The following is a 13,435-nucleotide window of genomic DNA, read 5'->3' as shown; positions in this document are numbered from 1 at the left end:
CCGTAAAATCTAAACAAACACAGAAGCTGTTGCCATTTCTTTAAATCACATGTAAAGACATTTAGTGCAGTGGTAAAAGAGATCCTGAACCAGCCATCACAGGTGGTTAAGCTAAGCCAGCAATTATAGCAGCAAATTTTACTGAGTAAGAGATATACTGATATAGTAGCCCCTCACGTTTCTATTTTTGGTGGATCTTGCATTAACATAACAAATAAAATAACTGCAATTATAAAAATTTGTAAAAAAAAAAACAAGAAAAAAATAAAAAAGTTCTTTCTCTCCCCTGCATGGTTGTGTAAAAACAGTCAGTGAATGAGCAGTCCCTGCTGAGGGACTATCCAGGACTATTTTTTTCTCACTGCACACTTACCCTGTATTTCTCCATGTCAATACATACCAATATTGAATCACAAAATGGTTTGGGTTGGAAGGGACTTTAATACCATCTCGTTCCACCTCCTATCACGCACAAGGACACCTTCCACTATCCCAGGTTGCTCCAGGTCCTGTCCAACCTGTCCTTGGACATTCCCAGGGATGGGGCAGCTGCAGCTGCTCTGAGAAACCTGTGCCAGGGCCTCAGCACCTTCTGAGTAATGAGCTTCTTCAGCTTCTTCCTGCCATACTCTATAAGAAAATGTTCCACAGCCTGGAAATGTTTCACTCACTGACATTGATGAAAATCTTGAAATTGAAACAGAAATGCAGTGGTTACAAGTGTAGCCCTCTCATATGAGAACATGGACACAACTAATTAGCTTTCAATGAGAGGCTTATGGTCTTCCCCATTCACAGGACATCCCCGAAACCCTTGGGGCTGGGCCATATAATTGCTGTCAATTATATGTCAAGGCTGGTTTGCCTTGACTCTGAACTGTTTCTTTTCCCATCTAGATCACAAAAGTCTGTGAAATCATCCTCTAGAAGCCTATATGTAAACATTGACAGGACTCAGTACACAGTAAGAACACTTAAAAATTGCTGGAATGTGAATTATGGCATACGGATGCTCAAAATGTCCTGTTATAAATCAGTCCATTCCAGCCACTGGCATTTTTGGATTAAACATGACTTCAAGTGCAATGTTCCAGTAAGATTTTGGGAAACTAAATCCTTTTTTCTTTTCATACAGTGTCTGTTTTCTGCCTTGTGTACTGGGCATGTGTGAGTGCAGATGTGTATATCTGTGTCTTTTTAACAGGAGGCAACAGCTTTTACTCTCATAGGTAAGAAGGCTTGTTTTCCAAAGATATTTCTAATCTTTACATCCAGTTCCCACTGTGAGGAAAGTAAGCTGCTTCCAAATACAGAACTGGAGGAGAGACATTTTCGTTAAACGAAGTCTGTGATTCCCACAAAGTTTCATCCTATCTCCTTTCTCATATTAGCTCAAGGGAAAAAAAAGCCCACCAAAAAAAACCCCAAACAAACCAACAAACAAACAAAAACAAACAAACCCCCAAATCCAAAACAAAAATAAACAAAAAAACCCTCCAACAACAACAAAACAAAATTTATAAACCTCCTCACACCCAGAAAGGAGCCTCACACAGTGTGCGTGAAGATATTTATGCATGGTCAACATCTCTAACGGCCGGGACATTTCATACACTGTGTTTGTAAACTACTTTGAATTTGGCCAAGCCAATCACCCAGGAAAACTCTTTCCTAATGAAAAATCAGATAAGACCTCCACAAAGAAATCCTAATTTCCTGATGCTCCCTCTTCTCAGGATAGTGTCAGCAATGTCAGGAGTTGTCTTTATTAGGTTTGCTTCAAGCCTCTAAGATGTTCATGGGTCTCTCTGTTAACTCATTTTCCAACCTTCCCAGTGCAACCAACAAATTAACTACAGGCAGAAAGTGGATAGAGGATTAGATATGTGTTATGAAAGTGACTAATTTTCACTGTGTCCTTACTTGGAACAAAAGGGATTGAGGTGAGCTGATTTTCATTAAAAACATCAAGTCCGGTGCAGAGATCAGTTTACTCATGACAGCAATTATCCATGACCTTCAGAATTAGCCCTGCTCTCATTTTTTCATATTTGGGCCTCATCTTACACCTGGTCTCTTTCCAGTTTCTCCTATTGATCTTGCTAGCACTTGAAACTTATTACAGCTGGTAGCAAAATAATTGTTCTTATTCCCTAGAACATCACAGCCTATTTCTGTGGGCAAGCCTTTGTTATCCTTCTTTTGCTCCAGACATTCAATACTCTGAAAATACCACTTCTGCCTTCAAAACCAAACCCAGGTGTCTTTATTGAACCCACTTGACCAAACTCCTTTTCACCTCTAATTTTAATTGAAAAAGCGGCGCCTCAGTGTTCCAAAACCACAATGCAGTTTTCCTCCTAAGCTTATAACAGAACATTTCTTTCTGTTCCCCTGCTCTGAAGGCCCAGTGTCAAGATGACCCAGTAAAGGCCCTGTGAACAATGTGGTTCAGAGGATATTCCACAGTGAATGGGTGGATATGAACTTTTGAGTGGGAGGCGTGTAGCCTAGATAGGCACAGAGCAGCACAGAAAAACAAGCTCTGCTGCTTAGCTCTCCCTTCTCCAGTTTTAATGCCTTGCCCTCAAACCTCAGCCCTCTTATCTGCTTTTACAGCTTCTCACATTGCCCCTGTCAGTTCCACTGAATAAATGATGTCATCCTTGTCTGCTTGAATGTTTACTTCTCTCTGCACTGCCTTTGGCACACAATACTCTTCCAAAAACTAATCCATCCTGAAAGTCATTTTTCTTTTCCTTCCGATCCACCCTCGAGGCCCGCAGTAAAATGCCAACTGCAAGTGGCTGAGCAGATGCTGAGAACGTAAAACCTTCTTTTAAACTATCTGCCTCCAGAAGCCAGCTCTGTAACCTCAAAGGCAGCACCTCAGCTCCCAGTGCAGGCGGGGGAACACCTCGGAAACCTGAGATAGGTCTGGCTGCAGAAGGCAGAGGGGAGAGGTGATTAGTGCTGGCTGCTGAATGAGCAGCTTCCCAACCTGCTCGGGGCTGGTGAGCGTGACTGAGAAAACACCGCAGACTTCACGCCTTGGTTATCTCAGCCGGAGCCTGCGGGACACACCGCCCACCCCGCCCGGACCAAAGCCCACAGCCCCCGTGGAAAGGAGCCAGGGGAATTTTCCTGCACAATGCAAGGAAGCAGCAGCAGCAGCTGTGGCTGGTGCCATGTGTTTGTGCACCAGCTCGCTGGCCGGGCTCTTCCGCCGGCAAAGAGAAGCGACAGAGCTGTGCTTGGGTTTCTCAGAGAACAGGGAACATCCAAGCCTTGGCCGTGCTTTGAAAGGAAAACGTAGGAAAAACTTCCTCTGGCAGTCATCTGCTCAGACAGACGTGAAATAAAACCATCAAAATAACCCACCAGGAGAAACCAGGGGGGGAAAGAATTTATGTGTGAGTGCAGATGGAGCCTGACCAGGCAGGGAGATGTGCTGAAATCCAGTCTTGCAAACCTGGGAGCTTCTAAGAAATCCATTAAATATTTGAGGCAATGTGTGCTTGGAAGGGTGTAGCTTGCCAGGGACTGAGGTCACAGGATGACTCCAGTTTTGTCCATGTTTATATTTAATTTATTTTCATTGTTTATATTAATTTACATAATTTTTATATATTTTTAAAATATTAATTTATCTAAATTTGTCTTTTGAAAGAAGGGAGCAGGTGACCAAGATTTCTAGCATTCAATTTCCTCCGTCTTTCTGCCTGCAGCTACTTACTATTTGTAAGTTTGCCACTGCTCTTTGGAGGACTGTGTATTTATACATTGCCTAGTATAATGAGAGTGCCACTAAGTGTTTTGGGAAGGATTAATATAAAGCATATGAGTAATAACATGAGAAAAGAAAAAAAAGCTATGACTCTGGAGCAGAGAAACTGCTTCTGTCCTGAGTGCTTGTTCCTTCTTTATGAGCTCTGCTGTACTGTGTGATTCTGGACAAGGTTTTCTGTGTGGTCTTCATTTGACAAACGATAATCTGAAAAAAAAAAAAAAAGGCATTTTTTCTTTATCTTCTTACTTACATGTACCAAAAAGCCACCAAGTGAGCCATTGAAATAAAGTATACTACTTACCCTTAATTGAATTTACTGGTTTCAATATAATTGCAGATTCAGCACCATTATTTAATTTCAGGATTTAATGAATGTTGTCAGATCTCCTGAAGGGATACACATGAGGCTGATGAACTGGCTCCTGGTTCACTTGTGCTGTGTAGTCTCAAATTTCATTTAACTATAAAGAAAGGTTTCTTCCTTTGACCTATATAACACATCTCTGAACATCTTTCTGTGTTGCACCTGTAGGAAAAAGGATCCCCTGAGCATGCAGGCCCCTCACACCTTCAGGGTCACTGCCAGTCTCATATTCCTCCTTGCAGCTTCTGTTCCTCATCACAGAAGCAGAAGAAAACAAGTTCTGCAGGGATTCAATTAGTGCAGTGTCTCCAGGTGTATCTGCCTGATTGGGATGTCATCCAGGTCTGCGGGACTTGGGGTGGAAATACAGCACAGCCCCTCTTCCCACAGGGAGGCATTTCCTGATTTATCATTGCAATCATCCAAAGCCTCCCTGCTCCCCCCCGTTATCACACCTGCCCTGACCTGATTCATGGCCTCAGTTTTGGGAGGTGATAAGGGCACCTGATGTATGGAAACTCACGGTATTTCTGCACAGGACAGGCATGGGTGTGCTGCTGGATGCGATAGTAAAGGTAGTTAACAATGATTAATGACAAAATATTTTGCAGCTATATCATGGGGCCACTCTCCATTTTTTTTAAAGGACATGTCATTATCAGTTTAGACATCAAATAAATGTTTGTAAAAACCTTTGTGGAGTTCTGATGATAATTGAAGCTTACTCACTATCATCTCTATGATATGATATGATGATCTCTATCACATTTTCAGTATCTCAGAAAACAGCCATGAACTTTTGTTTCACCTTCCCTTTGAAACCATAAGCATTCCTAATTCTTCCTTCAAAAACAAGAAAGAAAATAAATATTCTCAAAGACCATAAATTATCTCTCCTAGAGTATTAAGTTTTTGTATAACAGTGTTATTAAGAATCTAAACTGCTTATAGAAATGGAATATAAGAACCTAACGAGAGAAAGTAGGGATCAACTGTAGCAAATTAATTACTTTTTTGAAGTAAATTGAGCACAAATTATGGTGTGGAAGGAGGGAGCAACCAATTGCTCATCCTTTGTGTCAGGTTACACCAATACTAAAGAGAACTGGTTTAAATAAGAAATTAGAACTAGTAAAAGAGAGGAAGAAATATTGATAAGAGTGGATATGTGGAATAAATATAAGCAAGAGGTAAGGAGTGGGAAAAAAGCGTATTGGAGAACAATGAAACACTAGAATGGTATACATAAGTCATGCTGCTTCTAAGTCCAATTAAATCTTACAGATAAATTGAGGGAAGATATGACTCTAAATCTGCTTGTAAGTTATAAATGTATGTTCATTGAACAAAATCTCCAAGGCAGTGCCAACCTAAATACCCCTTGGTGTGGAGATATTAGTTTAGATCACAACAGTACAACCAGCCTGCATGACTCTGTCCCTTAGGTGAAGTAATTAAATACATAATTACACCGTTTCTGATTTCAGAGCTGGCTCTCTTGATGCATACATAGCCTGCAGTCATTTCACCACGCTCTTTATGCAGATAACTAGATCATGTTGGACGTATCTGCTGTCCATTTCACTGGGATTACTTGGAACTGATTGAAAATCAGAACCTTTTAATGAAGAGTTCAGAAATTTAGCAGTCAGAGCTTGCTACCATAGTGAGCCTTTACTATAATGATAAAAGAGGTTAACAAATATCTGCGAGAGCTCCAGGGAAAACAGGGATTTATTTACCCTTCAGTCAGCCTACGAAAACAAGAAGGAGTTTGTATAGAGCAAGCTCAATTTTGCTGTATGGCTTCCGTTTCATCACACCCTCCTTGTTACTCAACAAATTGAACCAACTACAAGATAATTCAGAAATAAAGACACCTGCTTTTAATGGGTTCATGTCAACGAGTTAAAAAACATCTGCAGTAACTACTGGTCATAGTTAATGTTCGTAGAATGTCCTGAGTTGAAAATAACTCACAAGGATCAAGTCCAGCCCCAGCCCTGCACAGAGATCCCAACAATCCCACCCTGTGCATCCCTGGCAGCGCTGTCCAAAGGCTCCTGGAGCTCTGGCAGCCTCGGGGCCGTGCCCATCCCTGGGGAGCCTGGGCAGGGCCAGCACCCTCTGGGAAGAGCCTTTCCCTGAGATCCAAACTAACCCTCCCTGACACAGCTCCAGCTGTTTCCTGGGGTCCTGTCACTGGTCACTGAGAGATCAGTGCCTGCCCCTCCAATTCCCTTCATGAGGAAACTGCAGACCGTGATGGGGCTTTTCCTCACCCTTCGATTCTCCAGTCTGAATTGCTGCTTTTGCTTAAGAGCATGCCCATTTTCCCTTCAACCGTTGTCCAAATGAAATACATCTGGGAATCACAGGAAATTCAAATGTGTGAGGAAGATCAGCAAACTTCTGTAGATAAAAGGAATAAAAATTACTGAGCAGAACCTTACTGTTATCTGCAACATCCTCTCCCTCCTGTTTTAATCATAGCCATGCAATCCAGTACTGCCAGCAATAGTGTGTTGGAAGCTATCATCTCACCTTCTTGGAAGCACTGGACAGATGTGCTTTCTGAGGCACTATCTCAGCCCAATCTTACGCACTTTTGCAAAGATTTTTAAAGAACTTTTTTGGATGAAAGGAGTGCTGATTGTCTTTTTCTCCCATCATTAGCTGCCAGTCTGAAAGCACTTTACTGCCTGGGAATTTGTTGAAATTTAAAATTAAACTTTAGCTATGATGTTGAGACTCAAAGCTGATGCTGATGAACTGTTTTGATGCTGCCACTCCATCATTCAAGTATGATACATATTGCCTTTGTACTGCCTTCAAACCATATTCCAGTTGAGCATCAACCCTGTCTGTGACTACAAATAAGGAATTTTTCTTTTCTTGCATCAGGTATTTTTCTGTAATTGCATATCTCTCTCTCTTATCAGTGACAAGTCTTTTCTCAGGAAGATGCCTGCCTTGAACATCCCTTGGAAAGATCTTTGTATGTATTTGCAAGCAGAGTGCTGTTAACCATTGTTTTCTCACAGAGACTGCTTTGAGTGTTGGGTTTAGTGTCTCTGACACTCATGATCTATCCCACAGGAGACATAAAAGTGTCATTTTGGGTAAAGTACACTGCAATTTTATTACAGGAAGCTTTCTATGCTAGGTTTTTCTGTTGTTATCAAATAAAAGGAGTTGAACACCCCCCTGCCCATCCCCCTCACCTTGGGCTTGATTTTTTTTTTCTGAAAGTTGCTCTAAAATTATCCAGTAAAACAATGTAATGGAATGAAGGACACTGGACCCATTCAGGAACCTGGAATCTCAGGTGATGTACAATGTCACTGATATACAGGGCCAACTCTCCTGGGACTCTTCTTCACCCTGGTTTGTATTTCTGCTGCTTCTGACCTGGTGCTGCCTCTTTTCTCCAAAGTACAATGTAATGTCACCCACAAGCTCCACTGAGTGTCTCCTGTCACAGCACTATCTCAGTGTTGAGTTTGATAACAAAATAATAAATAAATAAATGAATCTTTTTTATTCAGAAGATCTGATGGGTTTTTACATAGTTTTGTGTCTCAGCTGACCCTGAGTAAATACAGTTTCTCTTATTATAACTTGAACGTGAGCAGTCCCAGCTGCTCATGCTCTCCAAAGCCTAAAAGAGATGACTTGGAGATCACAGACAGAAGTAGAAAATAGGAATAAACCCAGAAACCACCACAATATGAAGCAGCTGAGATGGAACTGCAAAGGAATAATCTATTTGGTCCTGCATTTCTACTGCTCTTCCTGTGCAGCTGCTTTTTATCCTCCTCTACCAAAGAATCACACATTGCAGTGTTGCTGCATGAGAAACAGCTCCACGCTCCTTGCTTGACCTGGGGTTCCTTTTTCTGCTTTTACAACAGTCAGAAATCAATGCTGTGGCTGGTGGCTGGGTGCTGTGCATTTGGCATCCAGCTGGGTGCTGCTCCAGAGTTTACTCCTCCCCTCTCTCAGTCCTTCTGATGTATTAAAATCTGGGTGTTTATTCCAAATCATCAGACCATGTCATTCAACAGTGTTTGGCAAGTTTTATTTATTAATTCTTTTTCCCCAACAAAACCCTGCAAGGCAACAGAAAAGTAAAGCGTAAAATACATTTGACTTAATTGGCAGCAGCAGACTGCATGCGTCAGAAGGAATTAACCTCCAATAAAGCAGGATGTGCAGGAAACACAATGTACTAGTTTGATATGGTCTTTCAAAGCTACCACTTCCTGAAACAGAGGCAGAAACTCAGATTGGCTGAGCCTGCAAGAGGCCCTTGGGTTGATGTGTGTGCAGCAGCTCTCAGAGGTCCCGTACATACCTCTCCAGAAACCTGGAAAGAAGGAATTCAGGATCTCCAGCCTTGTCAGGGTCTTCATCCCCTTTTACACCTTCAGTGTTTGAATCCAAGGCAGATGGAGCAAGGTTTATGCTTCCCCTCCTGTGGTTCAGCCTCAATGTCCTCACCCAGTCTATGATCTGAACACTGAAGCAGCAGGGGCAGGCAGATATCATTTCTGGGACACCCTCATCAGTGAAGACATAAAGAGATGGCTGATCCAAAACTGCATAGCTTGCATGTTCAGAAGCCCACCCAGTGTGAACAGATATGTCTTGAGGACTATTTATAGAAAAGAAAGAAATAATTTCATGGGGGTTTTGGATTTTTTGTTTTTGAGTTAATGAAGGATGGACAGAAACATATGGCTGCATTAAAGAAGGACAAAGGAACCTGTGCCCTGGTTTAAAGATTCATTTTCACTTTGCTGTGTCAGTGACATGGACTCATTTTTCATGGTTAAAAGAAATAAGGAAAGAAGCTGACTTGGAGACAATGCCCTGTCATTAAAGTCTTGATAAGGATGTTCTCTCATACAAGTTGCACATCTCCAGCAAGGAATTCACATTGTTTTGGTAATGTTAGCAAATAGCTCTTCCATGTTTGCAAGGACTACTCATGGCAAACTGAGGCCTGGGGCTAGGAACACTTTGTGAGATTGTTTAAAACAGAAGTCTATTGATCCCTGTTTCCACTCAATAAAATAATTAAATTTCATCTTGGCCGATGGGACTAGGTGTTGGAACTGGAAGCTGGGTTCATTCTTGTAAGAGCAATTAATCATCTACTTAATTTTAAAGTGTTTAAATCATATTGATATCAGGGGGACTAAACCAAAGCTTGAACATACATTCTTGTTTGTATTATGTCCTGAATTTCCATAAGCATGGTAATGAGATTTTGCAAATTAAGAAGACAGTGGTTCAGATCCCAGAGATCTGTTGTGCCTCTCTATTCCCCCTTTTTTCCATTAAGAAAAGCAAAATCATTCTTGGCTGATGTAATCCGGACCCTCAGGGTCACCATGGCCATTCTGGAGATGACATTCTGGTAAAACACCATTTAAAAATAAAGCAAAGTAAAAAATCTTTGTGGTATCCTGAGGAAAAACATAATGACTGGCTCACAGTCAAATTCTTCAATTTTTAATTTTTTTCAGACTTTTATGAAAATCACCAAGATACAAGTTTGGGGAATTTTGGATCTAAAAAACTGCTCCACTAAAACCATGGACTCTTTTTTGGGATACTTAGAAAACACAGAGGCATGTGTGGGATTTTGAAATAGAAGCACTCAATAGCACTGCACAGTATGGATGATATGGACAATGTTTCTCTTGCCTTCTCTAACAAATGGGGTGCTGTAGTGGTTGTTCCTGGGCACAAGGTTCTCTTCATCCCCATGGGAGGGTAAGATAATGAGACACCTCACAGGTACAGGTGTTTGGGAGCAGGTGTTCAATCTGCCCAGGAGAATCACAGGATCATGAAATGGTTTGGGTTGGAAGAGATCATAAAGATAATTTCATTCCAAACCCCCTGCCCTGAACAGGGACACCTTCCACTAAACCAGAAGCTTTGGGATGAACCTAAACATTGTCACGTTATCTCTGCAGTAAATGAGGCTCAATCCATTCCACCAGAGAGGAATGAGCTCTCATCCTTGCAGGCAGGCTTCTGCACAACTGCTGTCTTTACTGTCAGACCTTTGCTGTCATTGGCTGATCCCTGACCAGAATTTTGGGAAACTGCAGCTATCAGTAATTCAAGCAAAGACAGTTTTACTTCTCGCAGCAGCTATCTATTTATCTGCAGTTTAAGGAGAGAGAATTGAGGCCTAATGGTCACTAACTATGCCCTGATGGTAGCTGTTTAATGAGGATAAATGAGGAGTGCTGTGTCAGCTTAGACACTGGCAATAAAGTCCCAGTAAGCAAGCAGGCTGCCTCTTCCATCTTCTGTCTCAAGATCCATTTTTATACTCTCCCCATGACCTAGATCTTCATATCCTCCAGCCTCTCCCTCCTTTCAGTAAACGCCCTTTTGTGTTTCTGAATGCATTTCTTCCCCTTCAAGTGGTGCTGTTTTATTTTTTCCTGTCTTCAAGAAAAATAAGCACTGCCCTCCTTTGCCACTGGCTTCATTACAGCTCTGCCACATTATCATTTGCTTCCCTAAGAGATCTCTCACTTTTCATCCCTTCTCTAATTATGTTCTTGCCATGCTCTGAAAAGGCTCACCACAGATGCTTTTCACGTGCTCTCTTCCTTGCCTCTGCCTTGCAGATGTTTTCACAGTTCTCCCCTTTAAACTAATTTTGTGCTTGATATGCTTGCTCTCTGAGAATACAAACAGGAAAAATTCATATTGAAAAAGTTTATTTTTAAAATATAAATTTATATTTTATTTAGAGTTAAATTTTATATTTGTATTTATAAATTTATATTTTATTTTTATTTTTAAAGTTAATATTTATAAAGTTTATAATTTTTTTAATTTATAAACAGGCAGGGCAAGTAGAAGACACCAAGGGCTATCAGGGTGCACACATAATATTGTAGCACGCCAAATCAGAGAGAGGTGATGGGAGTTTTGCTCCCTTTGAGTCAATGACAAAAAATTGTATTAATTTGATTGGAGCTTTATTTGCCAACAATATTTTTGGGACAGTTTGAGAACTACCAGACATGATCATGCATGGGAGTGGGATGGAGCCGGGCCAGAAATTTTTCTGCCTTATGAAAGATTCTCAGGGACAACCAATTTTTATCTGTGATTTCTTGCTGAAGCAGGTAACCTGGAAAAGTACAGAGAGAAAAGGTCCCTGCTCTGTGCTTTGCATCACTGACTGGAGGATGTCCACAAGGGGATAAATCCTGTGAGGAAAACAGGTGCCATATAAGATGCATCTATTTCAGAAGAAGAAGAAAAACTGGGCTTCCTATATGCCTGACTCAGGCAGGACTGAGACACTCCATGATTTTAGGACAAGGAAATTTTCTTTCTGATTATTTTTGTAGCACAACAGAGTCATGAGAAGCAGATATTGACACCTAATTTAACTTCCTGGTGCATAGAACACTCTTTCATCTTTTTTCCGAGGACTCTCCAGTTCTTTTACCCTCTTCCTTCCACCACAGCTGTAATGAAACTGTGATGAGTTGACTACTTGAGCGGGTGAACCAGTTTCCAAACACTTGAATCTTTAACAAAGGCCCATTTTCTCAATGTGACACTTCTTACAGGCAACAAACAACAGGAGTTTATATTACATCCTTCTACCAGGAGCACTCCAAAGCCACTTTGGGATGAATAGCTTCCACAAAGAGAGTGAAAGCCGATCTTTTTCTCCTGTAAACTGATTTAACACATTTGAAACTGATAGCACAGCTCTGCATAAGCTGAGAATGTGAACCAGCGTGTCTTGCTCTGTGTTACAAAGAAAGTTGGTTGTCATAACGAAATGACTTATGATTGCACTAACATTTTGTCAAAGTCCTCCTACAACCCCTGTGGTGCTTTCACACCAGTTTTTCCTGCAGATCCCAGTAAAAAATTGCACAGACCGTTTGATATGCCACTCTTCATTGTAACTTCAATGCTTGCTATTAGCTCATAACCCCCCATGTTAGTGCACCAGTGATGTGGTTCATGAATTGCTCATAAAAGGCCAAACATTTTTTTTTATTGTTGACATCTATGCTTCCTTTGCTTTCTAGAGCTTGCCAGATGGTGTGTGCTGAAGGGCTTTGAGTAGGGTCCTGTCACTGAGCCCCTCAAGGTCACTGGAACATTTTTTTTGACTCCGTCAGTAACAGTAGCATTGTTCTAAAATTATGTGAGTGCATTGTGTTACAGAACACCAAATAATGCTGTCATGAGCTCACACAACTTGCACACAAGCTGCAGGCGTCTCCACCAACCAAACTTTCCTTGACACAAAATAAATTTAACATGTGAGAGAGCTCAGGAGCCTGGTGGGGAATGGTACCATGAGAATGAGTGGGACTAAGGTTGAGGTTTGTCTTCTCTCTGCCAGAGGAGGACGAATTTCCACCTTGGAAAGGCTCCCTATCCCAGGCCACACAAACATTCTTCACTATCAAAAGTGAATTAAGATCATACTTTGCCCCAGGGGGCATCATCTCATCCATACCTTGAGGGTAGAGTGTGAAATTCCCTCATAAATTCAAACTCCTATCATATGGAGGATGGCCAAAGAAGGTTTGAGCAGATCTCCACAACTTTCATGAGCAAAGGATGAGCTCAGAAGAAAGAGGACAATAATCAGAAAACAATGCTGTTTCTCCATCACACTTGATGTTTTCATTATTTACAATTATTTCAGGGCAGAGATTAATAGTGAAAGTATTCTAATTTGGAAAACATTGAACTCTTGCAAACTGAGACAAAATAACAATATCTCACTGAATAGGTACGGTTAGAAGGGACCACTTGAGGACATCTGATCCAAACCCCTTCTCAAGCAGGATTCCCTGGAGAGTTCCACTAAGGATTGTCCCCAGTGAAGAAGACTCAGATATCATTAAACAAAAAGTGTGTAAAAAAAATTAGACCCTATTAGAGCTCCAGAGCTCCTTGATTCCCTACACTTTGTTTCTAAGACTTCCTGAGTTTTTTCTCAGAGATGCTGTAATCCACAGGAGCAGAGCTGGAGTAGCTACAGAGGAAACAGTGGCAGAGGGATCCCAGAGAAGTGTGACCCTCTGACACCCTCCGGGTGATGGCCAGAGGATCCTCCCTGCCCAGGAGGAGACTGGTGAGGAGTGGGATCTTCTGGTGGTGCCAGCCTGGTGGGGAAAAAATAAGAGCCCGGGGGCAAGAAAAGGTGAACACCTCACAGATGAAGCACCTCATGCCCTTGCCTCGCCCAGAGACAGAAATCA

The sequence above is a fragment of the Melospiza georgiana genome, chromosome Z, assembly GCF_028018845.1.
Source record: "Melospiza georgiana isolate bMelGeo1 chromosome Z, bMelGeo1.pri, whole genome shotgun sequence".
Taxonomy (NCBI): domain Eukaryota; kingdom Metazoa; phylum Chordata; class Aves; order Passeriformes; family Passerellidae; genus Melospiza; species Melospiza georgiana.
Note: the sequence above shows the minus strand (reverse complement) of the source record.